General features: G+C 43.2%; 1 long non-coding RNA gene across 1 annotated transcript in view; it reads left to right on the forward strand.

Moving 5' to 3' along the window:
- LOC311595076 overlaps nt 1-13,201 on the forward strand; it is a 77,150-nt gene extending 63,949 nt beyond the window's left edge. The window contains exon 3 of the long non-coding RNA XR_014778307.1: nt 13,192-13,201. This is a non-coding gene — a long non-coding RNA (uncharacterized lncRNA). The remainder of the gene's footprint in view (nt 1-13,191) is intronic.
- The last annotated feature ends 458 nt before the right edge of the window (nt 13,202-13,659 follow it).

The raw sequence follows: 13,659 nt of genomic DNA on the forward strand, positions 1-13,659 counted from the left end.
TTGTAGATGCAGTGGTAATTTTAAGGCTATTATAGGAAGTCACAGTTCAGTGAAATAAGTTTATGCCAGCCTCCCAGAATTCATTGGGGGCACTTCTGTGGAGACCAGTGAAGGTTCAGTGACGGAAGAATGGGTGCACCTTAAGTAGTTAAACATCAAACTGGCATGCTCTTCTCCCTACCTACTTGGCATTGAATTCCTGTTACTATTTCACCATTAATAGTTCTTGGACCATTTATTTTGCAAGGTGAGAATGAGTTTGTGATTATCTGCTTTTCCTTGCCCTTCTCCTTATCCACTGTTTGTACTGTAGGATTGGTGGGTTTTGGTGGGCTCCAGAGGGCTCTTGGTTATAGAAAACCTGTTCCATTTGTTGCAATTCAACTAAAGATAAAGGATTTTTCCAGTCATCAATGTTGACTGAGTACAGATCATGTCCCTTTCAGTGCACTAACCATTCCCAGCTTAGACCCTGCCCCCTGCCCCCCGCCCCAGCTCAGAATTCAGTACAAGTATCTGTGAACACTCATTAGTACTTCACAGTAGAATGGAAGGGTAGGGAGACAGAAAGGCTTGGCAGAAAGAAAAGGGAGCTTGCTCTCAGAAAGGTTAAAGGACATCTTTCTAGCCTAGAAGGGACTCAGGTAAGGTTTGGGAGGATGAGTAAAGATTCTGAGATGGATTCTAGGAAAGACAAGCCCAGGTCGATATATGATCCCTCTAAGAACCAGCAAACAGCTCACTACACCAAGGACTGCAGATGCCAAGGTGGGTGGGAAAGAGAAGCCAGTGTAGATATCCCAGAGACAGTGGTAGCCAGGACCATACAGAAAACATCACATTCTAGTATAATTTTACATCTGATTTTTGTTGATTCCACACTATGGGCAAAAAATGTGTTCTCTGTGTCTGTTTTTTATGAATATGAAACATTCTCAGTGCTGTTGTCATATCTTTCCACTGCAAGGTAAGCTCCACTCAGTTCTGTATTTCCAAAGGTTCTGAGAAGGCCCATGTGATGAAGGCCACTCTGTGCAATTGGGCATCCCCTTCCCGCTCCCTGTCCAGTTGCCATGAACTACCAGGAAAGACATAGAAAGGGAAAGCAGCCTTGCTTATCTTTCATTCATGTCTTCGGTCTCACCTTTTTCATTCTCGTCTTCCATCTGACTTAGCTTTCTGAGACTGTCAAGGTTCTTGCTAATTTCGCATGGTGGGTTGAGTCAATTCAACTCTTATAAATCTGTGCACTGTTACAACTGGTGAGGGTCACTGTTTGTCACTCAGATTCAGAAAGGGTGATAACAGAGATCAAGGAGCAGAGGAGATGGATGGGTCCGACGCTGCAGAGAACGGGAACAGCCAATTGTAGCCACAGACTGCTAACCACATACCTACCCCATCTGTCTGCTTTCCCAAAAGAAAGTTGCATCCAAGGGCTATTTTGCTGGGTTTCTGCTTGAAACTGGGTATGAGCCATGACAGCGGGAATGTTCTCCACATCACATGAGATCTGGTTTCTATTGTCTGTAGCCTGAACTTCTCTCTTTCTAGTGCTCAGAGTAGATGGCATTGTAATCATGGTCATAAGTATTATTAATGATAGCAGCTATGACAATAAGCTGAGCTTGGATCTCTGGCTTTGATGTCAGCAGGGACAAGAGAGGTTTGCATTTGCGTCAAATGGAAACAGATGCATATAGAAAGAGGAGTAATAAACAGAGCAGCAGAGACTGTGGTTCTACTTTTAGGGTGCTTAGGGGTGTTTTCCCTTCACACAAGCTTTTCTGTTAGGTCGATCTCCTTTCCATGAGATGAGCAGGGAGTCTGGTACCCTCCAGCATCCTTCTCCTTCTTCCATAAATATCTGTGCTCTTCCTGTATTCACCCGAGAAGGGTTCAGTTGAGGTGATGATGGTACAGGAAGCTGTTGCATCCACCTCACATCTGTGCCCTCGTGGATAGTATCACTGTACCAAGGATGATTTTAGAAGTTGAGAAACTTCTGATTGCTTCACTGGTATCTCTGTTGCATGCCCGAAGCATCAAGAGTGGTGCCAATTAATTTACATAGCTTAATTCCAGTCATAATTGGTGTGTACCTGTTATTGTCATGAACAATACCTGCAGCCAATAAAGCAATAGTCAAAAAAATTCTCCTTGGAGTTCACTCTTTGCTCTGTTTGGATCTTGAAAAATGTGGACCACAGAAAGAACTCAAGATGCAGTAGACATGATCATTGCTTTCAAGTTCACTCACAAGCTGAGGGATGGTGAACTTGTGCTTCCTGGAGGAAGAAAGTATGACCCGCGGTGTCACCTTCTCCTAGGCCATTTGGATTCTCCTTCTTGTGTATCATGTTCTACTTCTCCTGTGACCTCGTGGGCTCTTGGCCAGATCCTTGTCTATCTCCCCTGGTCTTTCTCTGGGCTGCCTCTTTCAGCTCTACAGTGCCTATGTCTCTCCTACCTCCTGATCTTCCCAGATTCCAGCTGTATGTTCGTATGATCTAAATTGCCCCTTCCCCATACCTTTATGCCACCTGATGCTTAGGTTACTCAGTCTGCTGGGAGTCTGGATTGAGCATCTGAACTGATACCTGCTCCTTCTATTCTCCCTCCTCAACTCTCAGTTCTCCTTCCAGACTGCCTATGGGAAGTCAAGTCTTACCAAGGAGAGAATGCCATGTGCTTCCATCATGTGTGTGTGTGTGTGTGTGTGTGTGTGTGTGTGTGTGTGTGTATGTGTGTATGTGCCCATGAGTGTGTAAATCCTAAACAGATCCTTTAGACAATGTCTTTATTCATTTCCTTAGATCTGACTTCTAAGTCAGGCCATTGAGTTGCATCTACATTGTGTCTCCAGGTTGCTTTTTCTGGGCTCTGGATTCCAGTAGCCTAGATTGAATTCTGAATGACTCGGGGCAAATCAATCTTTATGCCTCTCATTTCTGCTCTTATAGTATAGAACGAATAATGGTTCATAGCCATTGCTTTGTGTCCTTGTGAAGATTTAGTAGGATAATCATAAATGTGAGGTGCCTTAACAGCGTTGGACAGAAGCATATATGTTTATTGTTTAAGACCTGCCGGGGGAGATATTACCAGACCAGGAGGAATGCTAAGACCCCGTAAGCCTTGTAGCTTCAGCTCCTCTTCCTTTGTGTCTGCAACAAAGGGCATAAAACCCGGGGTGGTAAATGCAATGTTGGGTTCCTGTGGTTTCAGACTTTTTTTTTTCTTGGAGGTTTATGGCAGGACCAGAGTTGGCTGGGAAGGGATTAGAAAGAAATCCACTGTCACTGCTTATCACTTCTACATAAAGTCTAGCATAATAATAAAAACATGAGCTAATTATGCTTGGCTTGTTTAGGAGAAGAGTTTTCTTCATATAAAGTAACACCCTGACCTTGGAGAAGGTTCTTAGGTCTTTACACTGAAGAAAGGCATGCAGCTTTATCTGCAGAGGCAGCTGGAGATTAAAATACTCAAGTCCATGGAGCTGGAAAGACAGAAGATCCAAACACTGTTTAAAATATTATTTAAACTTCATGTTGTATTTATACGTATAATTCATTTTTATTAGCCACGAAGATATTTAACATAAAATAATTAGAGTCTCAAGATTAAAACCAAAATGGCCACAGTTTTAATTAAGCCATCTCACAGGGAATTAGGCTGCGAAACGAGAGGCAGCCTGGTGTGGTGGTGACTACCCCAGAGTCAGGGGAGCAGAGTCACTGTCATCAGTTCACGGGTCCCTGGGCATGATTCCCTAGCTTAAATGAGTACAACAGACTTTGTAAAAACAAGAGCTGATGCCACACTTTTAATAAAAGACTTTTTTCTTTTTTTTGCTAAAGAAAGCATTAAATAAAATCTTAATATAGGAAAGACAGTAAAATTAGCCCCTGCCTAGTCCCTTTTCTCTGTGCCGGCTGAGTCTCTCCTTGTCAAACCACTTAGGCCCTGAGACAGGAGATCTCCCCAGGACACGCTGGGAGAACTTGCCTCGAGGGTCTCACTGATTCTTTCCAGCTATAAAAGTCTACGCTTCCGAGCCTAATACGTCCCTATCCCGCATTTCAAAATCTAGTGTCCGCTTTGAATTTCATCCAGTGATATTTTTTAAAGGGTATCCATGGAGACGGATTTAGGAAGAAGAAAAGGATCAGAAGGAATCTCTTGCCACCTATCTCCATCCTTGCCCTGACATTTCTGTTTAGGTCCAAAGCTCTAGTCAGCATCCCATGCCTGCACTCTGTGCTTAGCTGCTGTTTGTTACTAGGCTGTTGATATGAAATGGACAAACTGCTTCTTCCTCCACTGTTCTGCTTGGCCTCTGATTGCCAACTCCAGAGTGTTCACTGTGGGCAGCAGCCTAGTAATTTTCAAACAACCTGCACCCTAGATTCAGTTGGCTAAGGCCAGAGGACCAGAGGAACTTGGTAGTGCCCACTCAATCTTTTATTGATTTGCTTAGCTAAATCTAATATCAGAATTGCATGTTGAAGAACCATCAATTGCCAATTGACTTGACTGTGACTAAGGAGATATTTAAAAAGAACTTGATGTGGAGCCATGCCTGTAACAGTTGGTCAGGAAATGCTGATTCCTGTTCCTATTTCTCTTCCATTTGGGCACATCCAGAGAAGCCATAACTACAGACAAGGCTACAGGGAGTCTCTGAAGGAGACAGGTGGTTATGGTTTCTCTCAGTCACTAGCCAGTGTCATGTGCATGCATACCACAGCCATACAATAAGAGTTGTCAAATGGGCTTTGGGGAGGGGGCCATGGAACAGTGTGTAGTGCAAAGAACGTGGGTTCAGTTTCCAGAACAGACATGGGGATGTCCTACAACCTCCATTGCCTCTGGTTCCAGGGGATTATATGCTCTTCTTTGAGATACAGGGCACTAGATATATATGTGGTGATCATACAGTCATGTAGACGAAACACTGATACACATAAAATAGAATAAATAAATGGAAACAATGAAAAGGAATTTTCTAGATGGGGATCGGGAAGTTGCCTGGATTGCTAAAGTCCTTGCTGCCCAGAGATGAGACTCTGAATTCCACCCCCAACAGCTGAGCACAGCCATAGACTCCTGTACTCTCCAAGAAGATGAGGCAGAAGGGTCTTTGGACTTTGCTGGGCAGCCAGGCTAGCTAAACACATGAGCTTCAGGCTCAGTGAGAGGATCAGTCTCAAAAAGAGAAGTGAGAGTGTGATCCAGGGAGAGAGCCCCGGACTTGATTCTGTCCTCTACATCTACACAGACTTAGGCGCATGCATGTGTAAACACACACGCACGCACACACACACACACACACACACACACACACACACACACACACACACACGCAGAGGATTTGCTAAATGGTTAAATAGTCTAACAGCTTATTTCTGTGTTATCCCTTTCTGTATGTTCCTTCTCTCTGTTCATTTGTCCCAGTGCTCAGTTGCCCACACATGGGTTTGGAAGAGGAAAGGATGGGACATCGGGCTATATTGTTTATAATATTTTCCTGAGCATTGTAGGCATGGGAAAAGAACTATGGATGGCTTTTAAAATACTCCAACCAAAAAAGAGAACTACTCTGTAGTGGATATGCTGTTGCACAGCTCACACAGTGTGGCCGGGTGATCAGAAAAGAGACTTTTGCGTTTGTGAGGATTATGCCATGCCAGGGACCAGTGAAGTCAGCGTGATTGGATTTCAGCCTCCATGTGCACCACTGCAGAAGATCTTGCCCAGACTTGTGGGTGAGGCTCCTCCCAGCACCAGATAATCTCCACAGGCTGTGGTGAGACAAGAAGGTAAGAAGACACTGAAGCTCCCATACCCTTCCCCACTACGTTCATGGCTGCACCTCTCAGTTCACTCTCCTGTAAGCAGGATATTTTTGGCATCTTGTTCAATTAGACAATTTCGCTAGGTTGTTCCCATTTTAAATTCTACTTTTAAAGGTGTGTGTGTGTGTGTGTGTGTGTGTGTGTGTGTGTGTGTTTGGGTGTATGTACACGTGCGAGTGCATGTGTCTTTTCTGCAGGTCCCAGGGTTCCGACTCAGGTCCTCAAGCTTGTGTGGTAGGCACTCTGCCGACTGTGTCATTTTCCCAGCTACGACTGCAAACCACAGCCTACCACATAGTGACCCCTTTGCTGAATGAAATAAAACTAGATCTGTGGGGCTCTAGCCAGAAAAGCGTAACTCTCACACAGGAATAAAAGCGGGGTTCTTGTTAATTTTCTTTCATGTGTGTTTTGGCTACAGGTTTCTCATTGACTTTATTTATCTTGATCAATGCATAGCTTCCCTGGGACCCCGTTAACTGGGTCTCCCACTCTCAACCCTGTTATACTGATTCCAACACCAGCTTCAGTGGAAATTTGGGAAGCACTTATTTCAAGTCTGGAAAACAAGAGAGTAGGACATTGCCTTATTGAACCAACGTTCACGTCTAGCATTTATATTTTGATTATTTTAATGTCCCGTTCCTAAAAAGTATTACTATGCAGGTGTTTTTGTTGAATAACCATAAAGACTCTGGTATGACCCTACAACACTCTGTATCAGGGATATTATTTAACAATCTCAATATACTTTTCTTGTTTAAACCTTTGACTAAACAAATAAATTGTGAGGAAACCACAAAGCCAAAATGCCAATTCCTTCTGAGAACATGATTTTTTTCACTGTTCCAGTAGCTCTTCTGAAAACACCCAAACGTTTGCATGTTTATGCATGCACATGCTTTTTAGTATTGTTTTCTATTAAAGACAGAGCTATGTGTGGTGGAGCATACCTGAAATTTCAGTGCTTGGGATATAGAGGCAGGGGAATTATTAGCATTTCAAGGCTAGCCTTCGCTCTAGCAATTTCAAAGCTAATCTAGGCTGCATGAGCCTATCTCAAAAAGCCAAAAGAAGAGAAAAAGAAGTAAGAAGAAGAGGAGTAGGCTGAGGAAGAAATAGGAGGAAGGGACCAAGGAGGGGGAGAAGAAAAAAGACACGAAACATGTACTATGGTGACAATTTAATGTTTCATTGTTAAAATTCAAGTTCATATGGATACATAACTACATTAGACAAATACACTTTGTCAGGTATCTCTATGGTTCAAAGAGAGGGCGTGTGTGTGTGTGTGTGTGTGTGTGTGTGTGTGTGTGTAAAATACTGAAGAAAGTTAGTCTTCTAAGCCCAATTAAAATTTAACACTTCTTTCTTTTTAGCTGACGTGCTCATTTGGGGAGGAAGAGCGAGGAAATTCAGTGCACAGATCCTTTTTTTTTTTTTTTTTTTTTTTTTTTACAAAATAAAGATGTTTCTTTCCTTCTGCAGCTTGGGTTTTGCTCACACAGAGGCATGCGGGACACACTTTGAGACTGTAGTGTGCTGAAATTCCCCCGAAAGCCCTCCTTCCCAGCACATTCACATTTATATTTTCTCTAAAGATATGCTTGGGGCCTGGCAAATTGGTCTGCTTCTGGAGATTCATACTGGCGTCTGTGTGATGGTCTCTATTACCCAATTTAAATACACAATGGTCGCAAGGTTTGAGCACACCATGTTAATCCAGCAACAGAGACCTCTGCTCGGCTGTTTGTTAAAAGAAAATTGTACCTGTTATGCGCTGGGAAAGGGCGCACAGTTGCTGTTAACTGCTTTACCAAATTGATTCTGACTCACTCGTTTCAAAATGAAAATGGAAATGCTTTTGCCTTCTTGTGTGGTAGGGAACTGGCTTTACTTAGCACTAAGTGGTATCATTTCTTGTGATTACAGAAAAATGCATCATAACTTTTGATTACGCCACTATTAAGGATGCACGGTAGCAATTGCTGGGACTCGTAAAGTAGTGCGGCTGGGGTCTGTGTAACTCATTTTTATTTGAAACTGGATGGTGGAGGAGGGTTAGGGTTGGAAACGCTTGACTTGTGTAATGAGATCATCCACGTGGGACAGGAAGGGACCCGAGGGAGGAAGCCAGGGCCTGTGGGTTTTCTCTCCATTCCGTTCCCAATTCCTACTGCCCTGCTGGGCCCCTTGAAAGCAAACAAGTCAATATTTGTCCATTTATTTCTTTTTAGTAAATATTTCCAAAGCCCGCCATGGTGTAAAGCACTGGCTAGTTATGCTGGGGCTCAAATGAAGGGCCCATTCAGAGAGAATTTATAATTTAGGACAAATGACATACAAGCAACTTATATGCAGCATAACAAAAGCACAAAACTAAATTGGATTCCCAAGGAAGTGGCTTTAATCCTCCAATTAGGTTGTAATATAAGAGAAGAGATCAGGCCAGTTGTGTTCCCTATAGTATCTTGGTAACGCAACCTAGAATACACTGAGTGCTTAATAAGCAGACAACAAATGAGTGAATAGCGTGTGCTGGTACTCTGCCATTAGTTCATACGCACCTCCTTGTAAGAGCTAATTGAGTCTATCTTTTCTGAGCTCCGGGTTCAGTGATACCCTGTTGACAGTTTGAAATTGGTTGTGGTTGGAATGTTTACACCACGGAAATCAGCCACTGTAACAAATGATTTTCCCCTAATAAAAATAACTTATTCTTAAACATACCAAGATCCATAAGATCATAAGGGGAATGTGGTAGGAAGGGTGTGTGTGTGTGTGTGTGTGTGTGTGTGTGTGTGTGTGTGTGTGTTTGTTGTTCTCATTATAAAGTCATGTCCAACAAGCACCTGAAATTCCTCTTTGTGCCAATAAGGCATTCCCAGCACCTTAGCTCTGGTCCACTCACCCCAAAAGCCTCTACCCACCTCCCCAAAGGTTTAAACAGCCTTTATTCTCTTACCTGCCTCTCCTTCTCAAGCCACTGGTCACTATCACACTGTTAAGGGACGGGGAGCCAAGCAAGAACAACAGTGTGTTCGGTGGATAGTCACTGATTTCCTTCCAAGAGCTCTGAAGTGCGAAATGAGAGTGATGACTAATGATTAGACTGATCAGTGAGGTTGGACTTATTGATTTTATGAGTTTATTGAATATAGGTGAGGTGTCTGCTAATTGCTAGAAGTTGAAATAAAAATGATATAGTTTCAAAAGATAGTTTCAACTCTAGTCTACGATGTGTAAGAAGCCCAGAAGGACCAGGTGTGGGGACCTGCTTGTCATCTTGTGCTCCATGGAGATGTTTTAAATGCAGTTCTACAAGCGTGTTGCTCATACATACATCAGCTAAGTTAGTTTCTGTAGTGATGTATTCATTGAATTTTCTAGTCATTTGCTTAAAATTTTTTAAAAGATAAATTAGTTTTAAAAATAGACAAGGGGGCGGCATGATGTGTAAGAAGACTGCCATTCATCCTTAAACTATAGTTTCAAAACAAAGTGGAGCCAGCATGGCGGGGGTGGGGGGGACATTTAGAAAGCAGGCGGTTTGACCAGCAGCCCCTGCCCTCCTAGTTGGCCCACATTTGAAAGGACTGTGAGTCACAGCAGTAGAGGAAACAACGATATTAAGACATCAGAAAAATTTAAAAATTACATACGAGTCCTATAGCCATTTACGTGTTTTATATTGGTTGTTTAAAGATAGCTATATGCTAATTGCTAGATGCATATGCTAATTACTATATGCATCTTGAATCATAGAAGGGTAGAAGAACTAAATAAAATAAAATAAAATACCTAAAGCAGTCTCATCTCAGCATTGATCCCAGTCTCAGAGAGAATGCAAATATGATTCTCGGGACTGTTTCACAGTCAGCAGAGGAGAGCTCTTGTGGAGGGAGAGGGATGCTCAAGGTGAAAATGAGGCGGTGGAACTACTCGGGAAATTAAAACTGTAATAAGGTACCAGTGGGTTGTGTTTTCTGTCCCTGTGCAATAACAGAATGTGAACAAAAGGGTCAGAGGGCAAAGGCCAGAGTTCACCTTAGAAAATGAGGGCTGTCATGGGGCTTCAGGCTGTGTGCATATGGCAGGTGGAACCAGGCTGACAAATTAGACAGCTCTGGGCAACCTTCACGGTTGAAAATCCGGTCTCTTCCGTCTGCTGCAAAAGAGCGAGACTGGGGTTTATAGGAAAGAGGAAAGGTACCCTTTCACAAAGTTTGCACACGCTGGGTTAGCTGCCAGGAGAATGGAAATGGGTATGCGTTGGAAAAGTGGGTGTTTGGCAAGAGATTGAGAGTGTGCAAGGCAAAAAAAGAACATGAAGAGAAGAAGAAGGGTGTGTGTGTGTGTGTGTGTGTGTGTGTGTGTGAGAGAGAGAGAGAGAGAGAGAGAGAGAGAGAGAGAGAGAGAGAGAGAGAGAGAGAAGGTACAGATAAAATGATGCGAGAGCCAGCGTGAACGAGGTAGGTGATGAGAGGAGAAATACATTCGAAGGGCCAAAGAGCTGGAAGAAAATGTGTTGAGGGGAAGCGCACTAGACAGGGGTGAGAGATAAGGAGAGCAGCTCAGGGAGAGAATACAGAGAAAAGCCAAAAGGAAAAACAAAACGAAACAAAACAATCTAGGCCTGCTCGCGCACAGGCAATTTCAAGGAACTGATGTGAGCAATCTCCTGTCAGCTAGTACCGTGACACGCTGGGGGCAACGGAAGGAGTCAGAAGGCAAGCAGAGTGCTTGGTTCACAGCATAGGTAGATCTGACATCCAGCTGGGTCCTTGGAAGGACAGGGGCACAACTGTCCCCTTCTCTTATCAGTTCCCTCCTAAAACCTAAGAATGCTCTTCATTTTTTTTCCCACTTACAAGCTATCTTTGTCTCACAAGCCTCTCAAAGGCTATTAAAATGCTGCCGCAAAGCATCACAGTCGCTGCTGCATGTACTACTGGTCATAATGCTTAGGACAAGGGGTTGTTACAAGGGAAGGAAATAACAGGTTTTTCCAAGTGGCGATTTCAGTAATGCCTAACAGTCCGGGTCATCTGGTGAGTTCTGTGGGAAACAAGTCGCTGTTCATAAGCATTTTTTTTTTAAAAACCATCCGTACACCGTGGTAATTTCAGTGGACAAACTATTTCTCAAGGGGCTTTGTATAGAGAAAGAACAGACAGCACCTCCCCTGTCCTTTTTCTGGCTTCTTGAGGTTTCCAAGTGTCATTGTGTTCTGGCTCGGCAGTGCCAATTTATGCTGTCCCCTCTCCCCTTTCAGATAACACCCACACACGTTGGTTGAGCACATACTCTGTGCCACATACAATCAGGCACACAGAGAGAGACAGAGAGAGACAGAGAGAGAGAGAGAGAGAGAGAGAGAGAGAGAGAGAGAGAGAGAGAGACAGAGAGAGAGACAGAGAGAGAAAGACAGACAGACAGAGAGACAGAGACAGACAGACAGACAGACAGACAGACGGACAGAGAGGCAGAATTATAAGGCAGCGTCTTGTAGGCTGTGGCAGTAAGTGTAGATTCACTCTTTTACACTTTTCTGCATTCTGCACCTTCACAGGTGCTCAGCATGCAGGGAGGTGTGTCACCATCCATAGACACACGGACAATTCACTTATTTCATTGTGTTTGTTTTTCTTCAAATGAGAGAAAAATACCACAAATGAGTATAAAAACATATATGCTGCCATGTTTACTGAGATCCTTATGGTAGAGGGTCGATGATTTGCAATTGACTTTGAGATGCCTTAAAAAAAAAAAGAATGGATTGGTGATTAGAAGAAGAGATGAGTAGACAGATAGAGATGTGCGAAGGCAGGATCTGTAAATGATCAGACTCTAAGTGGTGGGTACATAGTTATCCACTGTAAAATTCAATTTCACTGCATTTGACATGTTTAATTCACTTTGTGGAATAATCAGTAGACAATTAAAAGCTGTTGATTTGAAGAGTTCAGACAAGAAAGTGATGGTGTAAAAAATGAAGGAACAGCGGTGGAGGGGAGGAAGCTCATAGAGAACAGTCATGTTAGGTTATCTACTTGCACAACAAATCCCTGTAAAATGAACTGGATTAGAGCATTACACAGGTGCCAGCCCTGGGAGGGGTCCAGCAAAGGTGTAGCTAGATGCTGCTAGCTGACGTAGACTGAGTGTGCAGCTAAAACCCACCTGGATCCTTGCCTGGAGCTGAAGGCAGAGTTGCTCTCTCAATTGCATTTTATGAAAGGACTTTGGTTTCGGTGATTCACTTGGTGGGCCTCTTTATTTGCTACTCAAGTGTCCTTATCCCAGGCAACTAGGTCTTGCAAAGGAAGCCACAACACTCCCTCCCATTCTTATCATATTGGGTCATTTCTGCTCTGTTTTGTGACGTATAGACACTAAATCCAGCCAGTGATTAATGTGGGAATGCTGTTATCTTCTGGTTTCTAATGGGAAAGGGCCAAAAACTGTGGAGAACGTGTTTGAAAGCCACTGTTTAAAACTTTGGTGGACCCAGGACTCATACCTGAAATCTCAGCATTTGAAAGGTTAAGGCAAGAGGATGGCTTTGAGTCTGAGGCCAGCCTGCTTTACAGAGTATGTAGGGCTGCCTGCTCTCCATACAGAGTGAGCCCTTGCTTCCAAACAAAACATCATCATCATCACCGTCATCATCATCATCAACAACAACAACAAATATGGCCACAAACAAAGCAAAAATTGCAATACAAAAACATCTTAGGTGTGGTTTTGGTGGAATGCTAGCTTCCAAAAGTGGATAGTTAATGAAGTCAGGGAGTAAAAGAAAGCTGAGTAATGCTTACATTATAAAAAAAAAATCTCTTTATCTAGAAGATTACAGGAGTCTCATGGGGCTTCTTGAGTCAGGGTTGGACAAGACTATAAAAAAGGAGAAAACAAAACAGAAAAACCACACACACACACACACACACACACACACACACACACACACACACACGGGGAGAGAGAGAGAGAGAGAGAGAGAGAGAGAGAGAGAGAGAGAGAGAGAGAGAGAGAGAGAAACATACAAACCCTAGCCTTTCTTTCTTTCTTTTTTTCTTTCTATTTATTCTTAACTGAGATAAAATTAGAATGGTCAAGAGTCAGCCTTTCAGCCATTTTAAAGTGCCCCACTCTGTGGCTCTTAGTGCATTCAAAACACTAGGCTCTTACCACTGCTCTTTAATGCCAGATTGCTACCCCAAAGAAAACACTGTAACTCTGAAGCAATCTTCCTATCCTACCTGTCCCATGTCCTGCTAAACACTCATCTATTTTCTCTATGGATTTATTATGATTCTGTATCTTTAAGTCCAGGGGGTGAGGAGAACCCAATCAGCCTTCCTGCTGTGAAGACTCCCCTACCCCCACCCCAGGGGGGGGGTTGTGTGGTGGAGCTGATTGACAGGAGAGCCTGTGGAAAAAAGTCTACCAAACAACAGAAACAGACACTAATGTAAGTAAACCTGCGGAAATAACTTGGGGCCGGCTTATGAACTTGAAAGCAGTGAATTCAAATGGTCATACATACTTGGACACTAGCTGAAAAATTACTAATAAGTGTAGACATTCAATAGGATGTATGCTCAAATTTTCATTTAAAAACTTTCCACATTATGTTTTGGCAGTTGGCAGTTGGCCATAGATAGAGCTATCCAACTCTAATTGGTTATGGGCCTTCAAGCTGGCTAAAGGGTCTTGCAGCAAAAGCCTGGCGTTGTGAGTTCGGGATCCCAGTTAAAGATGGAAGAAAAAGACCAACTATACAAAGTTGCCCTCT

This window comes from Acomys minous, assembly GCF_964271855.1.
Source record: "Acomys minous genome assembly, chromosome: 1".
Classification (NCBI taxonomy): Eukaryota; Metazoa; Chordata; class Mammalia; order Rodentia; family Muridae; genus Acomys; species Acomys minous.